Raw genomic sequence first — 12,873 nt, forward strand, 5'->3', positions numbered from 1 at the left:
TAGGTCCATCCACCTCACTACAAATAACTTAATTTCATTTCTTTTTATGGCTGAGTAATATTCCATTGTATATATGTGCCACACCTTCTTTATCCATTCATCTGTGAGCTGTTGATTCTTTAATGTCAGCTTTATTGAAGTATAATTGACATGTAAAGTTGTAAGATATTTAAAGTGTACATTGTGGTGATTTGGTATGCATATACATAGTGAAAGGATTTCCTGCCATCTAATTAACATATCCATCATCTAACATATTTATCTTTTATTTGGGGGTGTGTGTGTGAAAACATTTAAGTTCTATTTTCTTAACAAATGTAAATGATATATATTTAATGCTAAATTAATTTATAACAAAATAGTCAAGATTATTCAAGAGGGAAAGGATAGTCTCTTTAGTAAATGGTGTTGAGAAGACTGGACAGCCACATGCAAAGAGTGGTCTTTTTTTTTTTTTGACTACTAGTTATGTTTTATTAATCTTAATAAATACATCAAATGTTGGGTAATTTTTATAGTGGAGATTGCTGAGGAAACTGCAGGGGACATGCTTCATTTCTTGCTCGGCTTTACTGCTGACTTGGTAACCTTGCCTGCAGGATGACTTCTCATCCACAGCCTTGATGACTCCAGTGGCCACTGTTTGTCTCACGTCCCACACAGCAAAATGGCCTAGAGGTGGGTACTCACAGAACATCTCCACACACATGGCCTTGCTGGGGACCATCCTTACATCTGCACAGTGGCTGTATCGCCTGACTTCAGGGCCTTGGGGTTGTCAAAGGTGACCTCCATCCCAGGTTTCAGGAAGCTGGTCTCCACACAGCCCACAGGCACAGAGCCAATGCCCCCAATCGTGTGCACACCTTGTAGAGGCAACCTCAGGGGCTCGTTGACCAGTTGAGTGGGAGGGAGAATGGAGCCCAGAGCTTCCAGGACACTCATCCCTGTGGCATTTCCCTCCTTTCTCTTGACCTTCCAGCTCCTGGACCAGGCATGTGGATGCTGGGCTATGCTAGCCCAAAATGGGCACAAAGGCCATGACTGCCAAGTTGTAGCCGATCTTCTTGATGTAGGCTCTCACTCCCTTGATGGAAGCATTGGGTGCTGTGGGTGGGTTTGTCGGAGTCCATCTTGTTGACAGCCATGATGAGTGGCTTCACACCCAGCATGTAGGCCAGTAGCGTATTCTCCACAGGTCTGCCTATTCTTGGAGATGCCTGCTTCAAACATGCCTGTGCTGCTGGCCACGATGAGCGTGGCACAGTCACCTGGGATGGGCCAGTGATAATGTTTTTGATGAAGTCCCTGTGGCATCAGTTATTGTGATGTAATATTTGGTTGTCTCAAACTTCCATAAGGAGATGTCATGGTGATGCCACATTTCCTTTCGGCCTTCATTTTGTCTAGCACCCAGGCAAACTTGATGGAGCCCTTGCTTATCTCTGATGCTTCCTTCTTGAACTTCTCATGGTTCTCTTGTCAGTACCCCCACGCTTGTAGATGAGATACCCAGTGGTGGTGGACTTGCCAGAGTCCACATGGCCAATGATGATAATATTGATATGGGTCTTCTTTTTGCTCATAATGGTAGATTCAATAGAGTCACTGCTGATCCAGATATTAGCAAGAGCTGCAGCAGCTGTGAAGCAGGTATTGTGTATTATTGATGCTTCCCTTTCCTACCTCCCATTCTGTTTTTTTTTTTGCGGTACATGGGCCTGTCACTGTTGTGGCCTCTCCTGTTGCGGAGCACAGGCTCCAGACGCGCAGGCTCAGCGGCCGTGGCTCACGGGCCCAGCCGCTCCGTGGCATGTGGGATCCTCCCGGACCGGGGCACGAACCCACGTCCCCTGCATCGGCAGGCGGACTCTCAACCACTGCGCCACCAGGGAAGCCCCTCCCATTCTTTTTATAACTGATGCCAAGCAGAATTTGTCTCCACCACTCCACTGTAGCCTCCTTTCCCAAGGTCTTTGATACCTTCCATCTTGCCAAACCAGTGTTCAGTTCTGACTTTATTTTACTTTCTCTCGCAGTTATCGTTGACATCTCTCTCCTCCTTGAAATTCTATCTTTCCTTAGATAGCTGACACCACAATTTCCTAAATTTCCATCTATTATCCTCAATCTCCTCTGCCAACTCTTTCTTTTTGCTTTCTCTTATGTAATTCTAAATATGAATTGCCTCCTGGTGATTTTACCTTGTCGTGTGGCTTTATATACCACATATATCCTGATGATTTCTAAATTTATAGATCCAGCTTTTTTGACTGTAGTCATATATTGAATTGCTTATTTTTTTAACAACTTTATTGGACTATAATTGTTTTACAATGGTGTGTTACTTTCTGCTTTATAACAAAGTGAATCAGTTATAAATATACATATGTTCCCGTATCTCTTCCCTCTTGCATCTCCCTCCCTCCCAGCCTCCCTATCCCACCCCTCTAGGTGGTCACAAACCACCGAGCTGATCTCCCTGTGCTATGCAGCTGCTTCCCACTAGCTATCTATTTTATGTTTGGTAGTGTATATATGTCCATGCCACTCTCTCACTTTGTCCCAGCTTACAATTCCCCCGCTCCATATCCTCAACTCCATTCTCTAGTAGGTCTGCAGCTTTATTCCCATCTTGCCCCTAGGTTCTTCATGACCATTTCTTCTTTTTTTAGATTCCATATATACGTGTTAGCATACGGGATTTGTTTCTCTTTCTGACTTACTTCACTCTGTATGACAGACTGTAGGTTCATCCACCTCACTACAAATAACCCAGTTTCGTTCCTTTTTATGGCTGAGTAATACTCCATTGTATATATGTGCCACATCTTCTTTATCCACTCATCTATTGATGGACACTTAGGTCGTTTCCATGTCCTGGCTATTATGAATAGGGCTGCAATGAACATTTTGGTACATGACTCTTTTTGAATTATGGTTTTCTCAGGGTATATGCCCAGTAGTGGGATTGCTTGGTCATATGGTAGTTCTACTTTTAACTTTTGAAGGAACCTCCATATTGTTCTCCATAGTGGCTGTATCAATTTACATGCCCACCAGCAGTGCAAGAGGGTTCCCTCTTCTCCAAACCCTCTCCAGCATTTACTGTTTGAAGATTTTTGATGATGGCCATTCTGACCACTGTGAGATGATATGTCATTGTAGTTTTGATTTGCATTTCTCTAATGATTAATGATGTTGAGCATTCTTTCATGTGTCTGCTGGCAATCTGTATATCTTCTTTGGAGAAATGTCTATTTAGGTCTTCTGCCCAGTTTTGGATTGGGTTGTTTGTTTTTTTGATATTGAGCTGCATGAGTTGCTTGTATGTTTTGGAGATTAATCCTTTGTCAGTTGCTTCATTTGCAAATATTTTCTCCCATTCTGAGTGTTTTCTTTTGCTCTTATTTATGGTTTCCTTTGCTCTGCAAAAGCTTTGAAGTTTCATTAGGTCCCATTTGTTTATTTTTGTTTTTATTTCCATTTCTCTAAGAAGTGGGTCAAAAAGGATCTTGCTGTGATTTATGTCATAGAGTGTTCTGCCTATGTTTTCCTCTAAGAGTATGATGGTGTCTGGCCTTACATTTAGGTATTTATTCCATTTTAGGTTTATTTTTGTGTATGGGGTGAGGGAGTGTTCTAATTTTATTCTTTTACATGTAGCTGTCCAGTTTTCCCAGCACCACTTATTGAAGAGGCTGTCTTTTCTCCACTGTATATTCTTGCCCCCTTTATCAAAGATAAGGTGACCATATATGTGTGGGTTTATCTCTGGGCTTTCTATCCTATTCCATTGATCTATCTTTCTGTTTTTGTGGCAGTACCATACTGTCTTGATTACTGTAGCTTTGTAGTATAGTCTGAAGTCAGGGAGCCTGATTCCTCCAGCTCCGTTTTACTTTGTCAAGATTGCTTTGGCTATTTGGGGTCTTTTGTGTTTCCATACAAATTGTGAAATTTTTTGTTCTAGTTCTGTGAAAAGTGCCAGTGGTAGTTTGGTAGGGATTACATTGAATCTGTAGATTGCTTTGGGTAGTAGAGCCATTTTCACAATGTTGATCCTTCCAATACAAGAACATGATATATCTCTCCATCTGTTTGTGTCATCTTTATTTTATCAGTGTCTTATAATTTTCTGCATACAGGTCTTTTGTCTCCTTAGGTATGTTTATTCCTAGATACTTTATTCTCTTTGTTGCAGTGGTAAATGGGAGCGTTTTCTTAATTTCACTTTCAGATTTTTCATCGTTAGTGTATAGGTATGCAAGAGATTTCTGTGCATTAATTTTGTATCCTGCTACTTTACCAAATTCATTGATTAGCCCTAGTAGTTTTCTGATAGCATCTTGAGGATTCTCTATGTATAGTATCATGTCATCTGCAAACAGTGAACAGTTTTACTTCTTTTCCAATCTGGATTCCTTTTATTTTTTTTCTTCTCTGATTGCTATGGCTAAAACTTCCAAAACTATGTTGAATAATAGTGGTGAGAGTGGGCAACTTTGTCTTGTTCTTGATCTTAATGGAAATGGTTTCGGTTTTTCACCATTGAGGGCGATGTTGGCTGTGGGTTTGTCTTATATGGACATTATTATGTTGAGGAAATTTCCCTCTGTGCCTACTTTCTGGCAGGTTTTTATCATAAATGGGTGTTGAATTTTGTTGAAAGCTTTCTCTGCATCTATTGAGATGATCATATGGATTTTCTCCTTCAATTTGTTAATATGGTGTATCATGTTGATTGATTTGCATATACTGAAGAATCCTTGCATTCCTGGGATAAAATCGCTTCTGGGCTCCGCACTGATAGCCGTGGCTCGTGCCAGTCTCTGGAGCTCTGTTAAGCGGCGCTCTGAATCCCCTCTCCTTGTGCACCAGGAAAGAAAGAGGCAAGAAGTCTCTTGCCTCTTTGGCAGCTCTAGACCTTTTCCCGGACTCCCTTACGGCTAGCCGTGGCGCATTAACCCCTTCAGGCTGTGTTCACGCAGCCAACCCCAGTCCTCTCCCTGGGATCCTACCCGAAGCCCGAGCCTCAGCTCCCAGCCCCCGCCCGCCCCGGCGGGTGGGCAGACAAGCCTCTCAGGCTGGTGAGTGCCGGTTGGCTCTGATCCTCTGTGCGGGAATCTCTGTGCTTTGCCCTCTGCACCCCTGTTGCTGCGCTCTCCTCCGCGGCTATGAAGCTGCCCTCCTCCGCCACCCGCAGTCTCCGCCCACGAAGGGCCTTCCTAGTGTGTGGAATCCTTTCCTCCTTCACGGCTCTCTCCCACTGGTGCAGGTCCCGTCCCTATTCTTTTGTCTCTGTTTATTCTTTTTTCTTTTGCCCTACCCAGGTACGTGGGGAGTTTCTTGCCTTTTGGGAGGTCTGAGGTCTTCTGCCAGTGTTCAGTAGGTGTTCTGTAGGAGTTGTTCCACATGTAGATGGATTTCTGATGTATTTGTGGGGAGGAAGGTGATCTCTGCATCTTACTCTTCCGCCATCTTGAAGCTCCTTCTGAAAAAACCCGAATTGCTTATTTAATAACTCAATTTAGCAACAGAGCTCTTGATTCTACATGTCCTTACCCTTGCTTCTCCACCTATACCACCAAACTTGTTCTTCTACCCTCTCTTCATTCTCATTAAATGGCCCCTCTTTTCAACCAGATGTAGGGTTAAAACACCTAGGCTGCATGCATTTCCATTTCTTTCATTTATACTCCCCACATTCAGTAGGTTCTGTTGACTCAATCTTTAGAATATATGCCAAGTGTAATTAATTTTTACTAAATTTACTACCCCTTGAAAGCCACCATTGTGGATTAATTTCGTGTAGCCCACTATTTTTCCCATGTTCCCATTTCTGGAGCTTCTCATAATTATTTTGTCACGTGACAGTTAGGATAATCTAATAGTTTCTCATCATATTTGGAACAAAATTCAAACTACTTACCATGACCTACAAGGCCATTCATGACCGATCCCATCTACCTCTTCATTTTGAACCTTTCTCTCCCTTGCCTTTTATAATCCAGTGAAGAGATGTGAAATGATTTATAATATATTTTAGTAGCAGAATTAACAGTATTTGTTGATGGATTAGATATAAGTGATGAGGAAAAGCAGTGGATTAAGGACAGCTCATAGGTTTTGGTCTGAGCAACAAGGTGGGTGGCAGTTTGCAAAACTCTGACCCAAATGAATGGAGTGATGCTGTGAAAGAGAAATTTCTGAAAAATAAAAGAAAAAATGGTCTTTTTATTGGTTTGAATTTTTCATGGAAGAAGGTAAAATAAACATATTCAGAACCAAAATACAGTAGCTTTGATTTCTTGTGAATGGGACCTTTAGGTAGTTGATTAATTGAAAAAGTCTGTGAAAGAACAGATTCATTAAAAATGGTACTTACATAACTGAAATCTTTTATTTTAGCTGAGAACATGTACAAGATATTCATTCACCAGTTTTTTAATGTAGGTTCATTGTAGTTTCTTTGAATATGGATCCATTGATTAAAGTTCTCTCTTGTTTCTTTTACATAAACCACATCCATAATATATTGTATAATATTTCTAGTTTTGATCTGTGTAAACTGAAGCTAAAACTTAAATTCACGTCTGAAGAAATCTCAAGGCAGAAACTTCCAGACTTTTATAACTTTCTCCAGTCTTTCGCAGTTACGTCCCCCACAACCAATTCAACAAAAATTACTTTTCAGTTACTTGCTCTTATTACAAAGCATTCATTGTATTTTTTAGACCACATCTTTTTGTTTTCTCACTCATATTTCATCAGATATACATTAATACTAATTAAAATTACAGACTCGCAATAGCAAGTACACCTGAAATGAAGAGGTTTGGAAACAAATTTAGCCAATGCTTGGTAAGCCTACAATGCAACTGAAGATGGCAGTTGCGTTTGGATTTTCTAGGGAGTGATTTACTAGCTGTGACCGTTAAGTATGTCTTTGGTATCAACTACAGTATATGGGACTGAAAAGCATTAGTTATGCTGGTAAAATGAATAAGGGAAGGTTATTTAAGAGAATTTCTACTGTGTACATACACTAGATCTCACATTCAGAAAAATATATTTTATGTAATATATTGTGTAAATATCGATATAGTGTAAATATCGAAAGCCCTAGCTTTCAGGAAGAAATTCTCACAGCAGTTTCCCACCCCCTCATGGAGTAGTATAGGATAGGGATGTACAAGACTGGAGATCAGGATAGCAGTTACCAATCTGAGTAGAATTTTGCTAACTGCAGAATGGTGTCTTTAAAGAGAAAATAGAAATAAAGGAACTAAAATGGCTTTTGTTGAACTTCAAAGTCAACATTTTAGTGCCCCAAAATGTGCATTTGGACATAATGACTATGTTTGGCAAGAAGGAGGATTTTCTGGGATTGAGAGCGTCAGATGGTAAAGACAGCCCTGTCAAGCTTGAGAGCAGGGCTGTGTTCCTGTTTGGGAGGCTCCTGGTATATGTATCAACAGAACATCCTTAAATGTCAGTGTTCACCAACACAAATGAAGTAGATAATGATTGTTAGTCAGTGACCGGTGTTATAAATTAAAGCCTTAACTGTTGTCTTTCAAGTTAACAAACATTTATGGATCGACTGCTATGAGCATGGCCCCGTGCTTTCTGCTACGGATGCACAAATGAAAAACATGATCTATCACAAGTTCATACTCTGGTAGCAAGTAGGTATTTCAGAACTAATTATGATATAAATCAAACTAGAGAGTGCAACGATGGCCATATAAATTTTTTATTAATTTCCCTTTTCAGTGAAATTTGGAAGAAGTCAGCTGATTCTGTGTAAAGCACAGATGTAGGGCAACTTACATAACCACTCTTGGTATAGATTTCTCACCTTTCAAATGGGCTAGCTATATCCTGGGAGGCAGTGCGCATTATTCAAAATGATATTTTCACTAGGTACCTCCATTTAAGAGATGCCAATTAATTCTATGTTATTTATAGCTGAAGAATTTTTCTTTGGCATCAGCCTTCTGTGTCATTCTCCCAGTGTTTGTTGTCATTGGAAATTCCAGTAGTCTGTCCTTCACGTACCTTCCACTGAAGTGGGCATAATATTGGTTAAATGGGACGCTTTAGTGTACCCTGAACATTAAAGAATAGTCTGGCTTTATTTAGTAGCCATTTATTTCTTTTTAACCAGTTAGTTCAAATTATCCCCATCTCTAAGATATCAGCACACTTCCAAACAGTCACCTTCTTCTAGTTAGGTCAAAGCCCACTGCTAGACACTGCGATAGGACTATGTGCCTCTTCTTCAGAGTTTTAATTTCAGTTATAATTTTACATTATTGGTGTGATTTTTAAGGTATTTATCTGTCACTCCATTCAGTCAACTAATCCAGTTGACTCTCAAGAGAGCAGGAACCATGTATGTTTTACTCGTCATCATTGTCTCAGCTTTTAGCCTGGTGCTTGTTACTGAATAGAGGAATGAACTCCTACCTGAAGTCTTTATTTCCTTCCTGTGTTAACTCTTGTGGGAGGGAAGTTGAGGGAGATGATACTGGTGAAATTGAGTTCCGTAAATTTGCTAACCACTTCTTCCTTTTAGTGTCCTAAACTTATTTTACTAAAGTTTCAAAGGATGTTCCACCATTCTACTGGGGAACAAGCCTGTGACCACGTTACCCAGATCACTTTTAATTGTATACATTTTAATCAAGTTCCCTATTAAGCAGTTGCCTTTCCAGGATGAAGAGGCCAATGTTTCAATATGACTCAAATAGCAACACCCTAACATGCTAGTTGCTATTTCCTCTCTTGCTTATGCCTTCTCTAGCTTCTTTGTTAACATTTTTGATTTGCGACAACCATAATCTCTCGTGGCATTCAAAAGTGTAAGCACTGAGGTTATATAGGATGCTAATTTCAGTTGGATTTCTACTCTTCTTCTTCCTCTTCCCCTTTCCCCTTCCTCTCTTCCCCTCCTTCTTCCCTTTTCCCCTCTCCCCTCCTCCTCTTCCCCCTTCCTTCTTCTTCCTCTTCTTCCCCTTCTTTTCCTCCCCCTCACCTCCCCCCCTATTTCTTCTCCTTTTTTGCTCACAACTTATTATATAACTGGAGGTTTGCACCTTTTAATCCCCTTTACCTATTTTGCCCCCACCCCACTCCCCAACCTCTGGCATTGACCAATTGTTCTCCATATCTATGAGTCTTCTTTTGTTTTGTTTGCTTGCTTTGTTTCTTAGATTCCACATGTAAGTGTCTATATTCTTCTTTATACATTTATGTTTTCTTCACTTTTCAACCCCAGTAGACGATTCAGTCTGTTTCCTTGGGGAACTAACAGTGACTCCTAGGCATGTACTTTCTCTGCCTGAAGCTGATAGTTCAGGGCTGTTCATTTTATACCTATGTCATGTATCATAAAATATGTTACCTTATACTTACTAAGTTGAAGACTATTTATTACTTTTCTATCCACTTGTACAAATTGGTTTGATTTTCATACCTATATTTTACCCTTTTTCTTAGCTACAAATTTGGAGTTTTCACATTGAATAAATTTGGGCTTCTTGAACATCTATAAATGTGTTAAATATGATTGACATCAGTGTTGATTCCCAAGGAACTTCACTCTGGAGGAAACTACACATTTATCCCTATTCTGAGTACAAGTCTTTCCTGGTCTAAGTCTACCCATGATAAAACTGCCCTATGGCACTACACCGTCCATGGGAATTTCTGTCTTCCTGTTGTTCAAAGGCAGGCCAGTCTGGCTAGCATGCACCTGTGTGGCCATGCTGATTGCTTTTGCATGGTGTCCATTCTGATTGGTTGAGGATTCTCTTCCATTGCTTGAAGCCCAAGCACTGCCTGTTGTTAATATTCGGAATATTTAAGGTGACCACAAGATCATTCAGTGACATCAGGATCACATATTAGTTCTTGGTTTTATATCCAATCTCCTGGGATAAACCATAATGGATAACTGAGTCACTTGGCTGTGCAGCAGAGATTGACACAACATTGTAGATCAACTCTACTTCCATTAAAAAAGGAACAAGAAAAAAATAACTCATTGTTTAAAACTATTGAGTTTCATTTTTCTTTGCTGAGTAGAGGACTAGGATAGCCATAAAATAGGCTGAAGCAAAACCACTGATGTAAAATGGAGGATTTGGATTATCTGCAAACTATAATCATGAATTAATGGTGCTTTTTTAAGTCTGGCTTTAAGGTCATGCATCTGAATCTTCTGGGAACTGAAAGTTCTTTGAATTTTTCAGGTAATGGGAGGATATGTTTCTTGTCTCAGGGAAAAGTAGTGAATCCACTAACTTAATGCCATTCTCCTTATTTCCTTATAAAATAACAGACTTATGACATGTTTCTGTTGGCACAGTCAAAATATACCAGAGCTGTGTGAAAAATCTTATAGTTTTTTTTAAGGAGCTGGGCTATAGCTGCAGAGTCTGTGCTAGAGACTCGATGGTTCTCTCATTTTCAGTATTTAAGTGGAGTCATGTAGACACAGTGGTAAGAAGGGAATATGTCCTTAGACTATCACAGAAGCCATGGTTTGTATGAAGATCCAATTATTTTTGAATTTTGTAGACTATTAGAAGGAATCCATTTTTTATTTTCAGTAGGTTGAGATTTAGCAATTATTTTTCAGTAATTTTGTTTAATTATGTAAAACTTTTTAAAACTGACTGCTAAAGTTTTTCATGGTTGAGGCACTATTTCCAGAAAGAACCTGAAAATTAAGATTTCACTAGGTACACAAACGTTGTATTCTTTTTTGGAGTTAGGATTTTCTCGTTTTTGGCCTCCTAAGAATGTTCAAGATCAGGCTTGATGATCAGCTGGTGGGGCTGTTGTAAACAAATCCTTGCTCTTCAAAGTGTGGTCCATGGATTGGCATCACCTGGAAGCTTGTTAGAAAGTCTGCCTAAGGCCCCAGACCTACTCAATAAGAACCCACAGTTTGACAAGATGTCCAGGTGATCCATATATACATTAAAAGTTTGAGAAGCTTGTTATGGAGGGTATCTAATTAGGGTAAACTTGGGGAGGGGCCCTGGTAAGTATAAATGACCTTTCAAGTTTTGCGCCATAAGGTTCTATATTACGCTAAGAAGGAACCATCTTCCAATGGATGTTATTTGGATCTTTTGACATAGGACTAGATGGAAGACGGTAGATGGTAAGTTCTCAGTGAAGGAGACTTTGGGATGGCAATTTAACTTTCCTTCACTTTTGCTGTTTTCCAGTGTGTATACGGTACTCTAGTTGTTTTTTTTTTTTTTTTTTTTCGATAAGTTCTTGACATTACCTATTTTGATTCTGGTCTTTAAAAAGACAACTGTGGATTTGAAAGCCCTATGAGAAAAATCTTGAACTGTATTTGCCATTTTTATGATTTATCATTGGTCATTAGCATTTTATGTTCATATTTTTCTGATTTGTAATTTAAAGTTGGCAATAATGTATAATTTCAAAAAATGAATTTCGTCTCAAATTAGATTTCTTGGCTCTACTGGCATAACAATAAAACCACACTTGTCTAAAATTAGACCACAGGTCTGTCTTTCTGCAGTTAGAGCTATTCAGATATTTACTTTATTTAGCTATTAGCAGGTGTTGTTGTTTTCGGTTTCCTTTTGCCTTTGGATCTGAAAGCAGCTTGAAAATAGAGTAATATTTAAATAATTGCATTTTGTGTAGTTAAATCCTTTCATGAATTCATTTTATAGTTCCTCATAAAGCAAGCATATATGGGCTAGCACACACACAAACACAATCTTTATATAAATACTTTGAAAAGTGTTTAACATATGAATTGAAAACATACTTTCCTCTTACAACTGTTTCTGAAACACTTTTTCCTTTAATTCCTTCAAATCTGTTAAATCATCTGGGGTGATGTGACATGTGCAGGCGTTCTTGGTTGTTACAACGGGGTTGGAGGTGCGGAGGTGCCACTGGCATCTAGTGGGTAGAGGCCAGGGATCTTGCCTGAACATCCTGCAATATTCAGGACATTCCCCAAAAAAAGAGTTAGCAAGCCCAAAATGTCAGTAGTGCCAAACTTGAGAAGGCCTGTATTAAACTGAATTGGTTAATATTTAAACTTGCAGTGAACTTCTGTGCATGGGGATATGCTATTTAGAGACAAAACAATTTATTGACTGCAAATGTAAAAAAAGTTCAAATACGGTATCAGTATTTTTACAAAAGCAATTGAAATGTCAAAATTCAGACTATAAGGCAACATGAATCTAGTAGAGTTTGTATAATGTTGCAAATATCAGAAATAAGTTTGGTGGGTATCTTCCCTCCCTTTTCCCATCACCTCAGCAGTTGAATAGGTTTCCTGTTAAGAGAAGCTAAGCAAAATGCTGTCGTGAAAATATTGGATATTTCAATTAATAAATTCCAAATAAAAGTGGAATTAAGCTAAAAATTATAAAGAGTCCTTGAATGGCTTGTTGATTAGAAACTAATGTAACTCCTTGTCTAGGATAAAATACCAAACAGGCAGCAGCTGCTGGTAATTTGGTGCAAGTAATTGTAGAGCCAATAAGTTGAAGAAGTGCTTATTAAAAGAAACTGCTTTCCTATCTGCTTGTAAGTTCAATTGAGTAATGCACCCTACATGTGGTCTGATACTGGGTAAATTATACACCTGATTTAAAAACACTCCATCCATAAGAGCTCCTATTTTGCTCATCCATAAAATTTTTACTTTCTTCATTACTACTTGCAGCAGTGTATGGCATAATATCTATCAAATTAGGCTTTGAGGACATCTCAGGCTGGCACCCTGCTGACTTGAAACATGTGCTTAATATTACTGCAGCACTTTTAACCCCATGAGTGCCCCGGGTTAGCCCA

At 39.3% G+C, this 12,873-nt stretch overlaps 1 pseudogene; it reads right to left on the minus strand.

Moving 5' to 3' along the window:
• Positions 1-729: 729 nt before the first annotated feature.
• Positions 730-1,586, minus strand: LOC112414765 (elongation factor 1-alpha 2 pseudogene; annotated as a pseudogene).
• Positions 1,587-12,873: the final 11,287 nt, after the last annotated feature.

Source organism: Neophocaena asiaeorientalis, unplaced genomic scaffold, assembly GCF_003031525.2.
Source record: "Neophocaena asiaeorientalis asiaeorientalis breed wild unplaced genomic scaffold, Neophocaena_asiaeorientalis_V1.1 scaffold225, whole genome shotgun sequence".
NCBI classification, from domain to species: Eukaryota; Metazoa; Chordata; class Mammalia; order Artiodactyla; family Phocoenidae; genus Neophocaena; species Neophocaena asiaeorientalis.